This window comes from Peromyscus californicus, unplaced genomic scaffold (assembly GCF_007827085.1).
Source record: "Peromyscus californicus insignis strain IS unplaced genomic scaffold, ASM782708v3 Scaffold_15__1_contigs__length_86483966, whole genome shotgun sequence".
NCBI lineage: Eukaryota > Metazoa > Chordata > Mammalia > Rodentia > Cricetidae > Peromyscus > Peromyscus californicus.
The window spans coordinates 27,324,604-27,343,901 of NW_026294447.1; positions in this window are offsets into that span (position 1 = coordinate 27,324,604).

Sequence of the window (19,298 nt, forward strand, 5' to 3'; positions counted from 1 at the left end):
AGAGGTACTTTAAAAAGTAGTTCCTTTTTGGCAGAGCCAAAACAGACTTCTCCAAAGTTAAGCTAGTGCTTACATAGAGCCTTCCTCTTAAGTTCTAGCATCTTTGGTACAGGAAGGTACTCTACACACTACCTAAGGAAAAAAAATAAACACCAACCAGCCACAAAGCCTTTGATCTACAATGCTGTCCTGTGTCTAGGATATGTTAGGGCAATGACAGTACAAGGTTTGTGGGAGTAACCAACTACTATTTGATTTGACTTAAGGCTTACTCCACAAGTTGGAGCCCACACCCCAAACTGATTGGGTAACCAAGAACCAGATATCCCAGAGACTTAGGGTGAAATCAAATACTACTGGCCTAAAAAATAAAAAAAAGGTTGTGATAAATGACTCTTAATGACATGCTGTAGAATAATCCTCTTGTACACTGTAAAGATTTGTCACTTCAACTGGTGTAATAAAATGCTGATTGGCCAGTAGCCAGGCAGGAAGTGTAGGTGGGCAACCAAACTAAGGATGATGGGAAGGAGAAGGGTGCTGTGGGATGTTCTGTATGGAAAATGTGTTGCTAATTAGTCAATAAATAAAACACTGATTGGCCATTGGCTAGGCAGGAAGTGTAGGCGGGGCAAAGAGGAGAATAAAGCTGGGAAGTAGAAGGCTGAGTCAGAGAGACACTGCCAGCCGCCATGATGAGAAACAGCATGTGAAGATGCTGGTAAGCCACGAGCCATGTGGCAAGGCATAGATTTATAGAAATGGATTAATTTAAGCTGTAAGAACAGTTAGCAAGAAGCCTGCCACGGCCATACAGTTTGTAACCAATACAAGTCTCTGTGTTTACTTGGTTGGGTCTGAGTGGCTGTGGGACTGGCAGGTGAGAGAGATTTGTCCTGACTGTGGGCCAGGCAGGAAAACTCTAGCAACAGAAGGGCGATGTAAGAAAGTTGCCAGCAAATACAGAGAAGCAAAATGAGAATGTTGTACTGAGAAAAAGTATCAAGCCTCATGGCTAAACATAGATAAGAATTATGGGTTAGTTGAAGTGTAAGAGCTAGTTAGTAATAAGCCTGAACTATTGGCCAAGCACTTATAATTTATACTTAGTCTCTGAGTCAATTATTTGGGAAGCAGCTACCTGGTATTTGTGAATAGGCAGTCAAGATGGGAAACTTCAGTTTACAATGACATTCTACTATACTCATTAGATCAATGCCTTGTTCAGCCATCATCAGAGAAGCTTGCTCCTTGCAACAGATCAGAACATATACAGAGGCCCATAGTCAGACATTAAGCAGAGAATGAGAGACCTTGGAACACTCAGCTCTAACTGGGATGTCTCCATCAAATTCCACCCCTGAGGGCTAAGGGGAACCTGTGAAAGAAGAAATGAAGAGTGTAATAACCAGAGGGGATGGAGGACACCAGGAGAACACGGCCCTCTAAATCAAGCAGAGCTCATATGAACTCACAGAGACTGAGACAGCATGCACAGGGCCTCCACAAGCCTGCACCAGGTCCTCTGAGTATATATTATGGCTTACAGTTTAATGTTTTTATGGGATTCTGAGTGTGTGAACAAGTGAGTTTCTGACTTCTTTTTGGGCTCTTTTCCTTTTGTTGCTTTGCCTTTGTCCAACTCTGATGATAGTTTTTGGTTTTTTCTTATTATATTTCATTTTGTCATATTCCCTTGGAAGCCTATTCTTTTCTAATGAGACAGAAAAGGAGTAGATCTAGATGGGAGGGGAAGTGTGGAGGAACTGGGAGGAGTAGAGGGAGGGGAACTTGAAATCAGGATATATTGAGTGAAAAAAAGAATCTATTTTCAATAAGAGGGAGAAAAGCCAAATTATTCTGAATAATCAAAGAATCCTTTTATGAGCACAGTGATTTTAAAAAATCTTTTAAAACATGAACTCTTAGATCAAGTAAATAGAAGGCATGGATGCACACACAGTCATAATGAAAACATGGCTGATGACAAGACAACGTGAGCATCCTCACAGTTTCACCAAAATCATCCAGATTGGAACTATTCCTTTTTAAAATAAACATTTATCTCTACCAAAGTGACTTTGAATTAGTTTATTCTTTGACAAGTTCATACACGTGTCTAATACATTCTTGATACATTCATCCTTCCACCCTCTTTTATTCTCCCCCACCAACCTCCTACCCTCTTCTTCCAACACATCCCCACCCAAATTTCACGTCTTTTTAAAATTTGTTTTGTTATGATAAAAAAAATAACTAACAACAGATGCTGGTGAGGATGTGAGGAGAAACGCATATGTATTCACTGCTGGTGGAAATGTTAGTGCAGACATTCTCAGAATTGGTGTGAGGATTCCTCAGGAACCAAAATAAATCTACCAAATGACACAACTGCACAACTCTTTGAAATAAAACTCAAAATCAAGATTTGCATACTACAGAGACATCTGCTAATCCATGTTTGTTGTGCTACTATTCACAATAGCCAAATTACTGTATCAGCCAAGTGTTGTGGTTTGATGTAGATGCTCATGGGCTTATGTATTTGAACACTTGATACAGGGTTGGTAGCAATGTTTGGCAAAGTTGTAAAGTCTGTAGGTGTTAAGAGCCTCACTGGGTGTGGGAGTTAAGGCTTTATAGCCTATTGCCACTTCTTTTTTTTTTTTTTTTTTTTTCTGTTTCTTGAGTAGAGATGCAGTGTGACCATCCAGGCTCCCGCTCTTCCCATCATACTTTCCCTGTCTTCAGACAGATCTTCCCTGCTTGATGGACAGTACACTTCTGGGACTATAGCCTCAAGTAAACACTTTCTTCTTCCCTTAAATTGCTTCTGTCAGAGTATTTTATCACATCAATGAAAGAGTAACTAAAATAGGTGTCCGTCAACAGATGAATAAAAAGACATGATGCATATCTGTATCCATATTGCACACACACACACACACACACACACACACACACACACACACACACAAAATGAAGTTTCATTCAGCAATGTAAAAGAATGATATTGTATCATTTGCATGATAATGGACAGAATTGAGCATCATATTAAAATAAAGAAGATACAAGGCAAATCCCAAACATCTTAGACAATTTTTAAAATATGTGAATCTAAAAGCATTTAAGAACTATTATAAAAGAGTGAATATGTAAACATGGAAGATGGGTTCTCAATTGTCAACCTAGTCAAAGATGTGTATTACCCAGGTTTTTATTTTTGTCTTTTTGAAGTCATGTGCATGTGCCCTCAGAATTAGTTAGCATATATTTGGGGTGGAAAATATGGATCCAAGAGCTAATTCCCTGAAGTTTTCTAATGGAGGGGATAGCTAGAAGTATCTAATAGAGTCCTTTGTTTCCCCTGGTGCTGGATGAATTCTTTGATATCTTTTCTCAGAGGAGAAGTTGTCCACTTTTAGCTCAAGATCATTTCATTCATTTTCTAGGAACTTAGTGTAGATAGAAACTACAACAATTCAGAAATTTTACTTATAATTTCCCAAAGTTCCTTTAACAGAGATGGCTCATGTAGTCCTTTATCCAGTCCTTCAGGATGACAAGTCATAATTTAATGGGGAGATGATTCATGATTTTCAAAATCTTAGATTTAAAAGAATTAATGGGCATGCCTTCAGCTAAAGAAGGCTAGATGCTTTAGTTAATTTTGACATTGATTTTTTTTTATAGTGCAATTCATTTGCTCAACTAATCCAGAGAACTGAGGACAGTAGGCACAACAATGTTGTATAATAGTTCTATTTTTACTAATAGATTTAAACATTTGTTCAGTAAAATTAGTTCCAGGACCACTATGCAATTCAGCAGAAATGCTTCAAGTAGGAATAATTTGTTCTGGTGGAAGTTTTTCTACTACTAATACACTGGATTTTCAAAAAGGAAGGCCTCAACCCAAAGGGAAAACATAAAAGCTAGCACTAAGACACGTTTATATCTTTGAGTCAAGGGCATTCATATGAAATAAAAGTGCTGAGTTTTAAATGCTTCATTTGTGAGGGAAACGAAATATTGTCAAGATTGTAAGTGATACTGAAGGAATCACTATATGGCCTAGATATTTAACTTCTTGGTGGTAGAGTTGCATTTTGGATATATTATGATCATTCTTGGCTTGCTATAAAATGGTATCTCTGAAGCATCATCATCTGGAATAGAGAATAAAAGTAGATCATCTGCATACTTACTTGGAAATTTATGAAGCAATTTTAAATCTGGTAGGTCAGGTTGTAGAATTTGAGAAAATACATGGGACTTTTAGTATATCCCTGTGGCATCAAGGTGTAAGCCTACTACTGCTGTTCACATGAAAACCAAATAAATACTGGTTCTCTGATGCTCCTGGGATGCTAAAAGAGGCACCTCAAAATCTTCTGTTGAAGAATAGACTGTATTAAGTGTTACAGGAGATTTGTTTGTGTTGCTGCTCTGAGACTGTCAATGGAGTTGGACCTTGGTTTGGAGGGCAGAGTCCACATTCAGCTGGCTGGAGCAGACCATAGAGTTTTCTGGTGAACTCAGAGAAAGACAGAGGGACACACAGGAGGAATAATGAGGGGCTAGGGACATGCAGGGCATTTTTTGATCAGGGAAGGTGGAGAAGAGAGCAGGTGATCATTTCTCTGTTGTTCAGTGGATCTCTCAGGTTTATATCCTAATATTTAATATTATTATTTAATATTCCTAATATTTAATAATCCCAAGTTATATTTTTAATAAAACAATAAAAGAAGTTACAGTAATTAAAGGGGTATTAAATTATGTAGGAATATATGGAATTAGGCACTGATTTGTAACAAAGGATAAACTATTTTATTTATGTCTCAGAGGACTTCCACACATCGCCACCCTTGTCCATTTGGCTTCTGTGTGCAATGTTGAGTACTGCATTGGTTAATGCAAAGGGTTGCGTAAGTCATTTTATAGGTATTCTTGTATGATAAATCTGATTTATTTTTAATTTGTTTATTTTATGTGTTTGAGGCCACACACAAAAAGGTCAGAGGGCAACTTGTGGGAGCTACTGTGTGGGTCCCAGGGACCAAGCTCTGGTTGCCACGCTTAGCAGCAGGCATTTTCTTTTTTCGTACTGAACCATCTCACTGGGCTGATCAGTTTCAGTTAATTCAAGGTGTCTTACATCAAAGAGCAATGGCTTGTTTTATCTGCTATCATCACAAATGAAGTGGCTAGTCTCATCTGCCTTCCATTAGTTTAAGATTTACTTATAGTTCTGCTCCTTGTGAGAGAAGGCTCTTTGTTTTTCCCTATGAGGTCTTTTCTGAATCCTTTCTAAGAAATATACAGAAGATGGTGATAGTCTCTCCTATGTTTAAGAAAAAATCTTTCCTTTAGTGCAAAGGAGATAGCATTCACCTCCACAGTGTTACAAGCCAATGAATGAGCATTGTGGGCCGTTAGAAAAGTCAGACTTCCTGTGGTTTCTTCTCACTTGAATTGCATGCTGTTTGTATTAACAAAAGATACATAGATTAGAAATGTCTGACATTCCAATTTTATCTTTATCCTGAGAGAGAGAGTATTTGAACATGGTATGATTGAAAACAGAGCACATAGTTCATGTATGTATTAAGTCCTTACTTTCCTCTTTGTTAATAATTATCTCTGTTTCTCTTTAAATATTTGGAAAATAAAAAAGAACTCTGCGGATTTCCTCAGGGCAGCTCTTTTGAGTTTTGTTTAATATTTCTCGAAAGGCCTGTTGTCTCTTTGGGAAGTTTGTTCTAATCACCTTGAAATAGTTAAGAATTTTTTTTTTTACAATAGTTACAAATAACCTAGCCATTCTGAAGAAGGAAGGCTTTGCAGAACACTTAACTGCTGTAACTGTTAAGAACTTAAGCTCATAATTTTGGTAGAAATATCTTTTTCTGAATAATTCTTGGAAGTTCGTCCTCCAAGATAATAAGGATATCCATGGGAAATGAAGTCCATGTTGCCTTACTTCATTTGACCAAAAAGCAGCAAATTTCTCTTCTAAAACTTACATGAATGTGGAATTTAATGAGACATCATTTCTCTGATGTTCTCACAGGGTACTCTTCAGTGTTGTTTAAATATTTCTTTTTCAAATCTGATGTGGAAGTCAGGGTTGGCTTCTCTTGATCTTCTATCACACCTTCATGGCTGTATTTTGGCTCAATTGGTAAGTCATGGGGATGTTTTGGCATCACAGCATGGTCTTTTACTAATTCTCATCAGGTAGTCTTGGCATGAGTACCTATTTTGTTAAAGTCTTTAAAAGATGTTTTGCCAGCCTGCCAAATGGAACAATCTCTTTGCGTTTTTCCCTGAAGCCAATAAATGAATTGATTGACACAAGTTAAAAATACAGTTTTTAAGTCAGTAGGGTGATGTGAAACCCCTTAGCAAATCCCAGAGGGTCCTAAATATAGATTAGGAAATGCCAAAATAAAAATCTTCAGCTTAGTTTCTGTTCAGGAAATACATGGACAGTGTCAGGATCTCTGCTCTTTAGGCTTATGTTAGCAGTTGCCATAAAAACCTTTTTGTTTTTGTTTTTGTTTTTGTTTTTGTTTTTGTTTTTCAAGACAGGGTTTCTCTGTGTAGCTTTGTGCTTTTCCTGGAACTCACTCTGTAGACCAGGCTGACCTGAGACTCACAGAAATCTGCCTGTCTCTGCCTCCCAAGTGTTGGGATTAAAGGCATGTGCCACCACCGCCCAGCTACAACCTTTTTTTTTAAATGTAGAATCTTATTCCTTCTGGGGATTCTTACAGAAGATTCATCAAGACAGGATGGTGAAGGGGGAAGCTCGCCTTGTTCCTTGAGCAGAGTTGGATTCCGTAGAACTCATCTTTGGTTCTGCAGCTGACTATAAAAATTTCTTACTAATTTCTTGTCCTTTAGAATCATTTCCATAATTCTGATACAGTTTTCAAAACTCTTTTTACTAACGTATAAATTAACAATCTTAAAATTTCTTCTCTTAGGTGATCTAAATTGCAATTAAGATAAACTCCCCATTTTCATTTTACTGCCTAGCACTTCTAGTTCAGTACGAAAAAAAGGAACATTGAACTTTCCTTATTTCTCTAAATACTTATAGGTTGAATTACCATAGTTATCGAACATAAAATTAACAAGAGTGCCAAATATTTTTTTTCCTTCCAAACAGATCCTTCCTCTGTTTTGTGTTCAATGCTGGTGGAGGCATCTTTTCCCCTGAAAACTGTAACCTTTTACCTTAGCTGGTGGATTTGTATTGGGATCAGAATCATGGCTTGCTTATGGGAGTAACTCTCTTGAGTCTTACTCTGAAGCTGGTTTCTTCTGCATCTTGGTTTTAACCTGCACAGTTTTTGGAATGCAAGAGGGTTTAAGGAACTGAGTGATCACCCCTTTTGTGTGTATTCAGCTAAGCCAATAATCTTTCTTCAGACCCCAAAATCACATATGTTTGGGGATTTTCCTATAATGTCATTGCACATCCTGGGAACTTGCCCCAGACATATTTACCCTGTTGAGTTGAAGGGAGCAGGTGCCTTTTGTCTTTGGCATTTTTATGTCTCAATGCTCATTAAATTTTAAACTAAATGGGGGTAAGGCTGCAATGCACAGAAGAAAGAGACAGTAAGACGAAAATTCAGATTAGATATCAGAGGGGTGACAGAAAAAAAGGCTAAATGTCAGCAAGGAAGGGTTGTGATTTGTGCTCTCCTACAGTAGAGGACAGCCAACACAGTACCCAGCCCAGACAAAACCTTTAGTGGGTTTTCAAGCAAACAAGGGGCAATGATACCTAGAAAGGACTCATCAACATCCATGCAAAGAGATCACACAAATGGTGGGTGTAAAAATGAGTGCTCTGGTCTGACACCAGTCTCAGTGTGGATTCAGTAAAAGTAGATCATCTCTGGTCCCATATCAGGTCACCAATACACTTAATACACAGTTCTTGCTCCAAAAGAGCACAGATTCACAATGGAAAAGGTCACACGAACTTTTATTCTCACAGAACAGCAACAAATGGCATAAATTAATGCATTTAGCAAATACATTGGTGGGGAAATCAGACAGGCAGGTTATACATAGCAGGGAAATCTCTGCCATATGTTTCAGATGCTACCCAATTGACACATTTAGTTTTTGGATCTGTGAAGACTTGTAGTCTGTTAATGCATTCCAAAAGTTTTACCTAGTTGTAACAAAGATGTTGAGTCATATTCAGAGGTTAGAGACAAATGGCTATTGAAAGGACTAAAGGTACCCTAAGATTATGTAAAAAAGATTATGAAGATTATGAAAAGTAGCCTAAGAGTCTGGAGCATTCCATTCAGTTAATCATTCCATAGACTCTTCAGCATAAATATACATTTCCAGAAGTCTTCATAGTGATAGCTATGTACCTATGTGGTCATTATGTATGTATCTATAACCCATTATATATATAGTTTTTATAGCACATTTTTTATTCATGGGAAATGTGTATCACTAAACTATAAGCTCTCTGATGGTAGATTCTATGTCGTTTATGTTATTTTGATGCCTGGCACAAACTGAAGACTCATTATACATTTGATGGAGTGAAGTTTTTTAAATGACGAGATGAGTATTATACTATCTGGCTTTAGCATTTTCTCTGTCCAAGACACTATATGAAATCTGTTTTGCTGAAGTAGCTTGGAAATAGACTCTCTCCCCATCCTTCTTGGAGTGGGTCAATTTGGAGAACCTGAGTTCTTTCATTTCCTGGTCATCTCAGTGTTTTCCATTGGACACATCTCTGAAGGCTTACTTGTTAATTTTTGAGCAGAGGAGCGTTGAATATCTCCAAGTCACAAAGCCAGCTATAGTATCCAGCTTGTGTTCAAAACACATGTCAGCTGGAGTACAGTCTCAAGATAATTTGGTTTCTAGGCAAACTTTTATTGACCAAATGTCCACTCTGTTAAAGAATAAGGTCAACCAATTTGATATTCCAGGGAGGAAAGAAGGGGGGGTATCATTAAATTATGCATCAGGGCCGGGCGGTGGTGGCGCACGCCTTTAATCCCAGCACTCGGGAGGCAGAGCCAGGCGGATCTCTGTGAGTTCGAGGCCAGCCTGGTCTCCAAAGCGAGTTCCAGGAAAGGCGCAAAGCTACACAGAGAAACCCTGTCTCGAAAAACCAAAAAAAAAAAAAAAAAAAAAATTATGCATCAGTTTTATACTTCAATCTTATACAAAGCAAAATATGAAGTTAAGAGCTATGCTGTGCTCTGTTATATGAAATCATGTTTTTCAAATGTTAACACAGAGTATAATATATTACAGAGAACTCCAAAATCATTTTAGTCATTTTTGCTATTTTTAAAAGAACTAACAGGCAAGTCAGTTAAATGACAGATTGCTAAGATTTTAAAAGGACATATGCTTTAGTTTTATATGGCTTTGGAAATCTCCAGCATCAAAAATGATTTCTAAATACCATGAACTATAAAAAAGTAATTGAGTTTTCTCAATTACTAGTGTCAAACTCCAAGCAAAATTAAGACATTCATGAAATGTGGTCACTGTACAGCAAGTACTCATCATTGGCAACATTTTCATGCATAAAATTAAAAAAATGACTTCTGTGTTCATCAACATAAAAACGTGAAGAATTATAAGGATGTCCCAGAAGTAGTCTTTTATTATACAGATTTTTAATAATAATAATTATATGCGTGGTAGGAGAGAAATTTACAAAAGTTCAAGATATTTACCTTTGAATGATTCAGCCTCAATTTTTAGTTGTAAACTCAAAATAATTGCAACAAAATGACTAACACAAACATCAAGCTACAGGTGTATCAGTTCTCAGAAAAAAATATCTCTCTCTCTCTCTCTCTCTCTCTCTCTCTCTCTCTCTCTCTCTCATCTATCTGCAAATATAAGTTTTTTGTTGGGATCTGAAGGCAAAAAACTGAAATGACTACAGATATTAGTTTTTAAAATATGAATTTTCAGATGGACAGCTGATAAAACACAGTGACAGGACGAATAGTGAATAAAGAAATGGACTTATTGCCATGGCTGATTTGGGGTCATTGGTGCTAAAACCTGTTATTGTTTAAACAAATCTCTAGATGCATGGTTAGCTTGTTTTTGCTCCTCCAACTTTAGTCTATAACCTCCTGAAGGGCCGCAGTTGCTGTTTACACGTGAAGTTTTCCTCTGGCCTCTCTACATGTGCACATAGGGCTTATACACCACACACATATGAATTCATGTGTGTATGTGTGTGTGCACACACACACAAACACAAACACACAGAGGAATGCATGCATGCAGCATAAATATAACAGCAAAACCTATCAAACTTCTAGAAGAGTCTTGACACTGAGTTTATAATACTTTCTTCCATGTACCACCCAAAATATACACAATAAAATAAAAAATAAATTGCATTTAATAAAATTTAAAAGTTGTTTATTAGAGGTTATGCTTAACATAGTCAGAGAAAATATTTTCAAATCATGTATCTGAAGAGGGTTTAATATTTAGAATATTTGAAAAATATAATGACAACAAAAATACAGGACAATTAATATGACTTCAATGGACATGTTTCCATAGAAAATACACAGAATGACCAGACAATAAGCATGTATAAAGATGTTTAGCATCACTAACAACTAGGAAAAGGCAAATTAAAACTATAGTGAAATATCTATAATTAAATGCAAATTATAACTGTAATAAAATATTACTTTCTACTTGTTAGGAGGGCAATTATTAAAACACACACACGTGCACACATACACACTGAAGGATGGTGGTAATGTAGGAATGTGGAATTCCAGTGCAGTTTGCTGTAGCTTTTCTGGACTGTATTATGTATGGCATTTTCTCCAAACATTAAGATCTGGTAAGCCCACTTGTGGCTATCATATACCCAGAATAACTGAAGTAATCATCTGACCCAATGTTTGTATCCTCATGTTAATAATAATAAAAATAATAATGATAATAATAATAGCATTATCTAAAATATACAAATATTGTAAATATTAGCAGATTCATAGGTCAAAACGTAATAGAAGCACAACAATTGAACAGTATTCAACCCCCAAGAGGCATGAAATTAGTTCTCAAAATGCTATCAGAAGCCAGAAAAAGGAGCAGATGTTTGGACTCAATTTACATGAAGTAGGTAGAGTAGTCAAATCATGGTGAAGAGTGTACAATGGAGGGAATAATAAAAGGTATTGTTCCATGAGGAAAGAATTTCAGTTTAGGAAGATGGAGAACAGAACTGCTAACAGGTGGCATGATGGTTGGGAATGAAGTGAACGTACTTAGCGACAAGTAAGTAGACAATTAAAATGGTTTAGAAGGATGATTTTTATGTTTTGTAGACCTTACTTTAACAAACAACCAATTGCTTAACGGCAGAAATATGGATTTTAATTCACACTGAGTTTCTGAATAAAATATTTCCATAATAGAAGTCAAGTGGTAAGTCCTTTTTAGAGTTTGTTTTTACCAGAGGAGAAATAATGACTGACGATTTCACGGGCGTGGTTAGAAACAGCAGAACTGTCGATTTACATACAAGGACCTCATTCTGTTGTGTACTCACCATGTAGTATAATGCTCCTGAGATGAGAGAGAGAGAGAGAGAGAATTTATTATTTTCTCTCTATTTTAGCTGCATGTAATTTTCAGAGCACTTATGTACTCCCATGAGAAAGGGCTTTTGAACTTGAGGATTTTTATCTCCAGTCTTCTAGCACATTAAAGAAAACAGGCAAAGCTGGCGCTTCGTGAGGAGTAAGAAACGGCAGATTTCTTTTTCCATAAAGTTTGTTTTGAGGGAAGAAGCCGGCTTCCTATGTAAAGTTAAGCTGTGTATACAAGTCAGAACACAGCTGGAAATCTCATACCTCCGAGTCTGACTACCACTGTCTGGTAAGCTCCAGCTGCCCGAGTTTCCTAACCTGTGAACTCAGGGGTGCAGGGGTGACTCTGTCAAACAGAATAGAGTGTTTGAGTGGTGTGTGTTGTCAGGTTATGTCTTAATAAAGCTTTGTGATGGGTCTACTTCTGCAAAGGTGTAAATGCAGCTACAGGAAGGTCAGGCTATTAACACATATAGCTTCTCATAGCACTCAGCATTGAACTAGAAGGCAAAAAAAAAAAAAAAAAAAAGAAAAAAGAAAAAAGAAAAGCTTTGCCTGACCCCTTCCCCTGAGACTGAGCCACCATGGCTTCTAAAGGGCAGTCCTAAAATCAGTTCCTGCTCGCAACAGCACTGTTGCTGAACAGTTTCGACTGCATCGGAAAAAAAAAAAAAAAGGCAAGCTATTTTTTTTCCTCTTAGCACTGATTTTTATTTTAATTAAGTGTAAAATTTTATGTGGGTGTGCATTTGTTTTGCTTTTTATTTGTCCTTGTTATTTCTGGCTCCCTTAATTAAATTATGCAATGAGTAGGAAAGAGACCAAAATGTCTCTCTCCTCTCAAAATGTGAGTGTGTGTGTGTGAGTGTGTGGTGTGTGTATTCTTTATATTGATCATGGAGTACAATGGGAGAGGCTTGAATTACATAGATCCTTTATTATGTTTTTTTTTTATTTTTATAAGGAGGAGAATTTTCTTTTTAAATGTGCCCTAAAAACAGATTCTAAGGGGGGAGATGGTACAATTTTGAGAGTGTTCTTTTCTTTAAAAGAAAGGAAGAAAGAGAGAGATAGTGAGAGAGAATGTGTGTGTGTGTGTGTGTGTGTGTGTGTGTGTGTGTGTGTGAGAGAGAGAGAGAGAGAGAGAGAGAGAGAGAGAGAGAGAGAGAGAGAGAGAGAGAGAGAGAGAGAAGGAAAAGGAATCCACAACAGAATTCCTTGATTTAGAGTACCTATGTTTTATAATAGTGCTTCTCAATTTTCCAAATCATAACAGAATTATCTAGAAAATGTGAAGAATATTGGTATTCAGGCTTCACCCTCAATTTTAATCACACCTACAAGACCTTGGCATACAGTTTTAATAATTTCCCTTGTGATGGACGCTGACCTCGTCTACAGGTTTAGATAATCTTTATTTAACTCTTCGAAACAAACACATCAGTACTTCTCCACTCTGAAGCTGGGTGGAGTTATCAGATGCCCACCTTTTTTTTTAAGTTCTATTACCTGTTTTGATGAAAGCATCAATCAGTTTGTGGTGAAAACTAACTAAAACTAACTAAAGAGGGGTTGGAGAGATGATGCAGACATATATGGAGGCAAAATGCCTGTACACACACAGTAAAATAATTTGAGAAATATTAAAAGAAACTCTCTAAAGATATGACAAAAGCCATCTTGCACTTTTGGCCAGATCCTGGGCTTCTCCACAGCGAGAAGAAACAGATCCACCTGTCTTCCTGCCGGGATAGCAGAGAGGTCCACTGTGCTTTGTTTTTTTGTTTTTTTTTTTTTTTTTTTTGTTTTTGTTTTTTTTTGGGGGGGGTTTTTTCGAGACAGGGTTTCTCTGTGCAGCTTTGCGCCTTTCCTGGGACTCGCTTGGTAGCCCAGGCTGGCCTCGAACTCACAGAGATCCACCTGGCTCTGCCTCCCGAGTGCTGGGATTAAAGGCGTGCGCCACCACCGCCCGGCTTCCACTGTGCTTTGTGATAAATGGAAACCTTCCTCATGCAGTTTCCTAATGGAGACAGATACTGCATGTTTCCCAGCAAGCCTAAGGGGAGCTGGAAACTCTTGCTATGAATATTTTCTCTGAAGCAGGTTGAAAACTTCTGGAAACCTCCAATTCTGAGATTAATTAGGACATTTGAGGTTCCTGGGAAGCAGTGATTCTAAATTTTGTTGAAGGTTGTTAACCACAAGGACATAGCTTTTTCTTTAGACTAATAACATTGCTACCTGAGCACATATGACATCAAATCTTTAAAATTCTATTTTTTCTATTTCCTTAAATCTTGATGTTGTTCCCATACCATTTTCAAAGCAAGAACCATCTCTACCACTACAGATTTAAGAACAGGGATAGAAGTAGTGTTCTGGCACACAAAATTCCATCCCTCAGAAAAGAGAGAAAACAAATTTACTTCCCATTTCCGAGAAAAGCCAAGGGCTGAGTTTCAGCATACACAAAGGAAACCTAGAGAGTCAGAGAGAGAAAGATTGTTTGATTTCTGACTGTTAAAATTCATGAGATAAAAGCAAGTGCATCCCAAGGTGTTTGCTTCATGGCTATGAAATATTTGCAAAATGTCAAATTTGTTTTTTTTTTCCCCAGAGGAAATTGTGCCTTAGTCACTTTTCTATTGTTATGAAGACACCATGACCAAGGCTACTCTTACACAAGAAAACATTTGGTTGGAGGCTTGCTTATAGTTTCAGAGGTTTAGTCCATTATCATCATGGTGAGCAGCATGGTGGCATGCAGGCGGGCTCTGGAGCTGTAGTTTAGAACTACATACTGACCCATCGGCTGTCAGTGAGGGGTAGAGCCTCAAGAGCCTCATGCATGATGGAATGGCAATATGTCCAATCTTACGCAGTTCTTGTGCAAGTAAACGCAGCTCCCTGAGTTCATGAGTGAAAGACAGTGTCCTGTTGCAAAATCCTTCCCAACCTCTGGCTCCTCTATTCTTTCTGACACCAGTTCCTGGTGTCCTCCCGGGCTTCATTATTTTTTATTAGCTTACAAAAAGACATAGGTTTCATTTTGTCATTTTTCAGAAAAAATAAATCATTTTAGCTGTTTCTCACCCCCTGCTTCTTCCTTGTCACCCCCCCTGCTCCCTCACTTCTACCGTCCTATGTGCAGACTCTTTTCTCTGTAATAGCTCTTGGTCCCCTCCCATTGTTCCCTATCTAGTTCCGCCATCTATACCCACTCTAATGATCCTTATTCAATGTGCAGAGAGACATTCAAAGTTCGGTCCCACATATGAGTGAGAATCTGCGGTGATTTTTGTCTTTCTGAGACTGGGTTGTCTCACTTAATATAATACATTCTGGTTTCACTCATTTTTCTATAAACTTCTTAATTTCTTTTTCCTTATCAGCTGAGTAAAATTCCATTGTTTGTATATGTCATGTCAGATTTACAGACTTGGCAAGGGTGTCTCGAGGCAGATCAGCAGAGGCAGAACCATGGTGAGGCTCAGATCTTCACTGTTCCAGACCAGGGTTTTTAAATCATGTTCTCTGCTTTCTGGGTTCTTGGGCCATGTAACAGGACAACATGCATATTGGGGGAACAAAGCTGGAACTGGAGTAAGCTTGTTAGAACATACACTATCTGCTGTTACGTTTTCCATGAAACTAGTCTAATTGGAGATACAAAAATGACACCATCAGAATAAATGGCCATTTTAAAACAGAATAAACTTGTCCTTTGGAAAGCAAACTCCACAGCTCTTCCTGATCCTGCACTCCTGGGGCAGAGCTCCTGATCCATTTTCTGGGGTTTACCTTTACTGCTGAAATTTGGAGTGACTTTAGAAAGAGCATAGAACTTGAAAACACAGTCACCCAAGGTTGAATTGTTGTCTCTTTAGACTTCTTCCTTTAGTACAAATGGCTCAGTAAAAATCAACTGAGTCATTCCTAATGACTTTGTTTCTGAAGAAAGACATTAAATGCTAGTTCTCAGGTAGTGCTGAATAAAATAGAACCTGAACAAACTAGGCTTAAAAAAGAAGAAAGTAGGAATGAAAACATCTACCACATGGTTTACTTTTGCAAAGAGAAGAAAAAGAATGGATAAACTAAATAATCCTAATTCCATTAGTGGAGGAACATTTGTGTGAGTAATAGTTCTCAAACCATGGAAAATATGCAGCTATTGAAATGAATAGACTAGATCCATATGGATGGACTCTGAGAAAGGACACTAATTTGCTTTTCAGTTTAAAAAGCAAACAGCAGCAAGGGGGTGGATAAATGGCTTAGTGGTTCAGAGCACTTGCTATTCTTCCAGAGGAATAGGGTTGAGTTCCCAGCACCCACATAGTGGTTTACAATTGCCTCTTAACTCCAGTTCCAGGAAATCTGACACCCTCTTCTGGACTTCTCCCCAGGCGTACACATGGTACACACACATAGTTATAGGCAAACATTCATACACATAAAATACAAATAAATTTTAAAAACTTAAAGAGAAAATAATAAATTTATAGAAACTAGTTCCATCTTGCAAAATGAGTTAAAATAAAACGTGTACATGTATTTCTGTTGGTAATATTTGTTCTAAGCATGCAGAAGATGAAGAAAAGATGTTCACGCACTCAACCAACCTCAGGTGGCCTCTCAAGCCTCACGTTCTCTGTAACACACTCCCCAGGGTGACTGCACCTGCTCACACCACTGTTCTGCCCATCCCACTACCTCCCTTCTTCTGTTTTTCCACTGTTCTTATTATCTCTAGTAGAGTACTTCTTTTACATGAGTCGATACATGGCACTTTCTGAAGTATGTATTCGTGAGGCGCACAAATGTGAAGATCTGTTTATAGCTATATATGTAACGGCCAAATCAAGGCAAGTCTCATTTCCCCTTTACCAGAATGTGAGGTTCAGCAAGGTGGGCATTTCATCTTTGTTTGCTGTCAAGTCTAGAACAAGACCTGGTAAACAGTATATATTCTATAATGACTTGTTCAATGCGTATGTACAGGACATACTCATGCTGCTGATTTTAGAAGCTTTTGGTGATGGAGACTGAGTAGAGTGTGTTTCGTACACATGGATCTGTTTGTACTGTGTGAGATGTGCAAATTACTTTTTAAATACAAGGTACAGGATAGAAATCTACTAACAAACAACATAGCTGGTATACTTTCTGGTTCTACTACATTCTCAATAAATGATTGCTATTTTTCTATCTCTCAAACTTCTCCTTGTCCCCTCCCCCAACTTTGCAGTAGGTATACCCTGTAATATTGATCAAGAAAAATATTTCTGTATCTTTTTAAAATCTAGTAGTAATTTACAACGTGATTTTAATTTTAAGACTATTTGTACTTAGTTGTGTGATACCTGTACTTCCTCTTGTAAAGAGAGTAGAAAACAAGGAAAAATGGGTATCTGGAGAAAGCTGAGGAGAAATGTGTTTTGCAGGGTAGCGGAATGATACAAAAGGAAAACTAAGGTACAGGGAGCGGGAGGGAGAGAAGGGAGGTGGATGTGAAGGTGACATAGGCCAAGGAAAAACAGCAGAAGAAATGAAGAGGTCAGATGTGGGCAGGTCCAAGTGGACATCAGGGACTAGATCCTAAGCCCGTGGAATGGATGGGGTCAGAAACTGAAGGTAGCTTATTATCAGCATCAGGGAGTTTGGAGGTCATAAAGTGTGTGTCTGGGAGGTGTGGTTATTCTGAGCTCTTGATGTCTTCTTAAGACCTCCAGCTTGACCCAGAATCATGGTCGGCTTTCAACATACAGATGGAAGAATTGAGAACTCCAAAGTTCAGCCTTCTAGTTCTTACATACATATTCCAAACTCTAGATAGACCCTAACTGCCCTTCTGTTGCTGTGATAAAAAACATTCTGACCAAAAACCAGCTTGCGAAAGAAAAGGTTTAAATTAGCTTATAATTCATCAGCAAGGGAAATTAAGGCAGGACCTTAGGAAGAAACTGAAACAGAAACCATGGAGGAACACGGCCTGCGAGCTTGCTCTCTGGGTTGAGTCCTGTTTGCTTTCTTATACAGATCAGGGCATTCTCCTAGGGATGGTGCTTCCCACAGTGGGCTGGACCCTCCCACATCAATCGTCAGTCAAGACAGTCCCTTATAGATATGACCATAGGCCAACTTGATGGAGGAAATTCTTCAACTGAGCTTCTCTCTTCTAGGTCAGGTTTATGGTAAAACTAACCAGCATAGGTACATTTATGGGAGTATAACCTTTCTTCCAAACAGAGCAGGTATATTGGTTAAGACACAGTTCTAAACCCCTGGGCTGCTGAAGAACTTGAACCCCCCATGGGGAGAGTATTTGAGCACATCTGAACCTCCCATGGCAAGGTTGGTGAGACAAGAATTAACTTTTTTCTCGATAAAAGAACTAAACATGATCTCACAGCCACAAGGGGCTATTAGGTCGGAATTAAATGATCCCATAGAGTCTTTCAAGGCAATGTACCAGAAGTAAGGTTTTTAGACGTGAGTTAACTTCAAAGTATGGAACAATCTCATCATGGCATAGAAAAGGCTTCACATGCCTCCATCCCCTTTTACGTTTGAGAAAATTAGTGACTGCATCCCACCGGCACCTGGCATTTCTTACCAACAGAAAGGGTTGGAGCTGTTGTGTTTTATGTCAACCTTATTGTCTCTTTGTAAGCCATATGAATGTCCAACTGGAGAGATCAGGTAGCTTAGCAATTAAGTCTTTTAAAGCTTTACCATCAGGTTGGAAAGGAAATGAATGTCAAGATCTGCTGTCTGGGTAATAAATTGGATTAGGAGAAATGTTTATGGGTGAGAACATTGGGAGAGGAAGTGACAATCTACTGTGGCTGGCGACACAAAGCTGAATGTGTGTGCTTAATTGCAAAGCAGGAGGCTCTTATTCACTGGCATCAATGCTCCCCCCATGCCTTTGTTTGTTTTATAACAAATCATTACAGCAGATGGAGGGGCAGTTTCTAGGCAGTAACGAGGTGCCCTGGGTAGGCTGTCTGTCTCCTGCTCTTTGGGGTGCCGAGGCTCTGGAGTGATGCTACAGCTTCACCTTCGTCTTTGCAGGCTGACCTGCTTGAAGGAGTTTGTATTTAAATAGTTGGCACCTCCAGGCTTCTGTCTGCATTTCTGAGTCCAGCTACTGAAAACCCATCACAGAGGCACTAAAGCAGGCAATCTGTTTGGTGAATGACCATGGTTCAAAGATTCCCTGGTGGAACATTCTCTAGACTTCTCAGAGCTCTGGAATGCTTTCTCCTCTCTCCTTCACCGAAGCTCATATCTGACTGGTGATTTGATGGCTTGTTCATCAACACTCCAGTTCTTTTTTTGTTTCTTTTATTCAAGCATTTCTCCTAAGATTCTTGCACCTTTGCAAATTGGGATCTAATTCTTAGAGAACCTAAGGTAACAGACCCTATTTTCCTCGTTTATGAAATAGGAAATATTCCTTAATGCCTTCATTGCAGAGGTGTCATAAGGATTAAATGAGATGTAGGAGGAAAGTTGTCAATGATCTCTGGCAAATTGCAAGTAATTATACAAACAGCAGCTGTTGGCTAGAGTTGCTCTGTTGTACCACATGCAGGCTGATACAACCTTGATATTGACTGGAACCCCTGTTTCCATTGGACA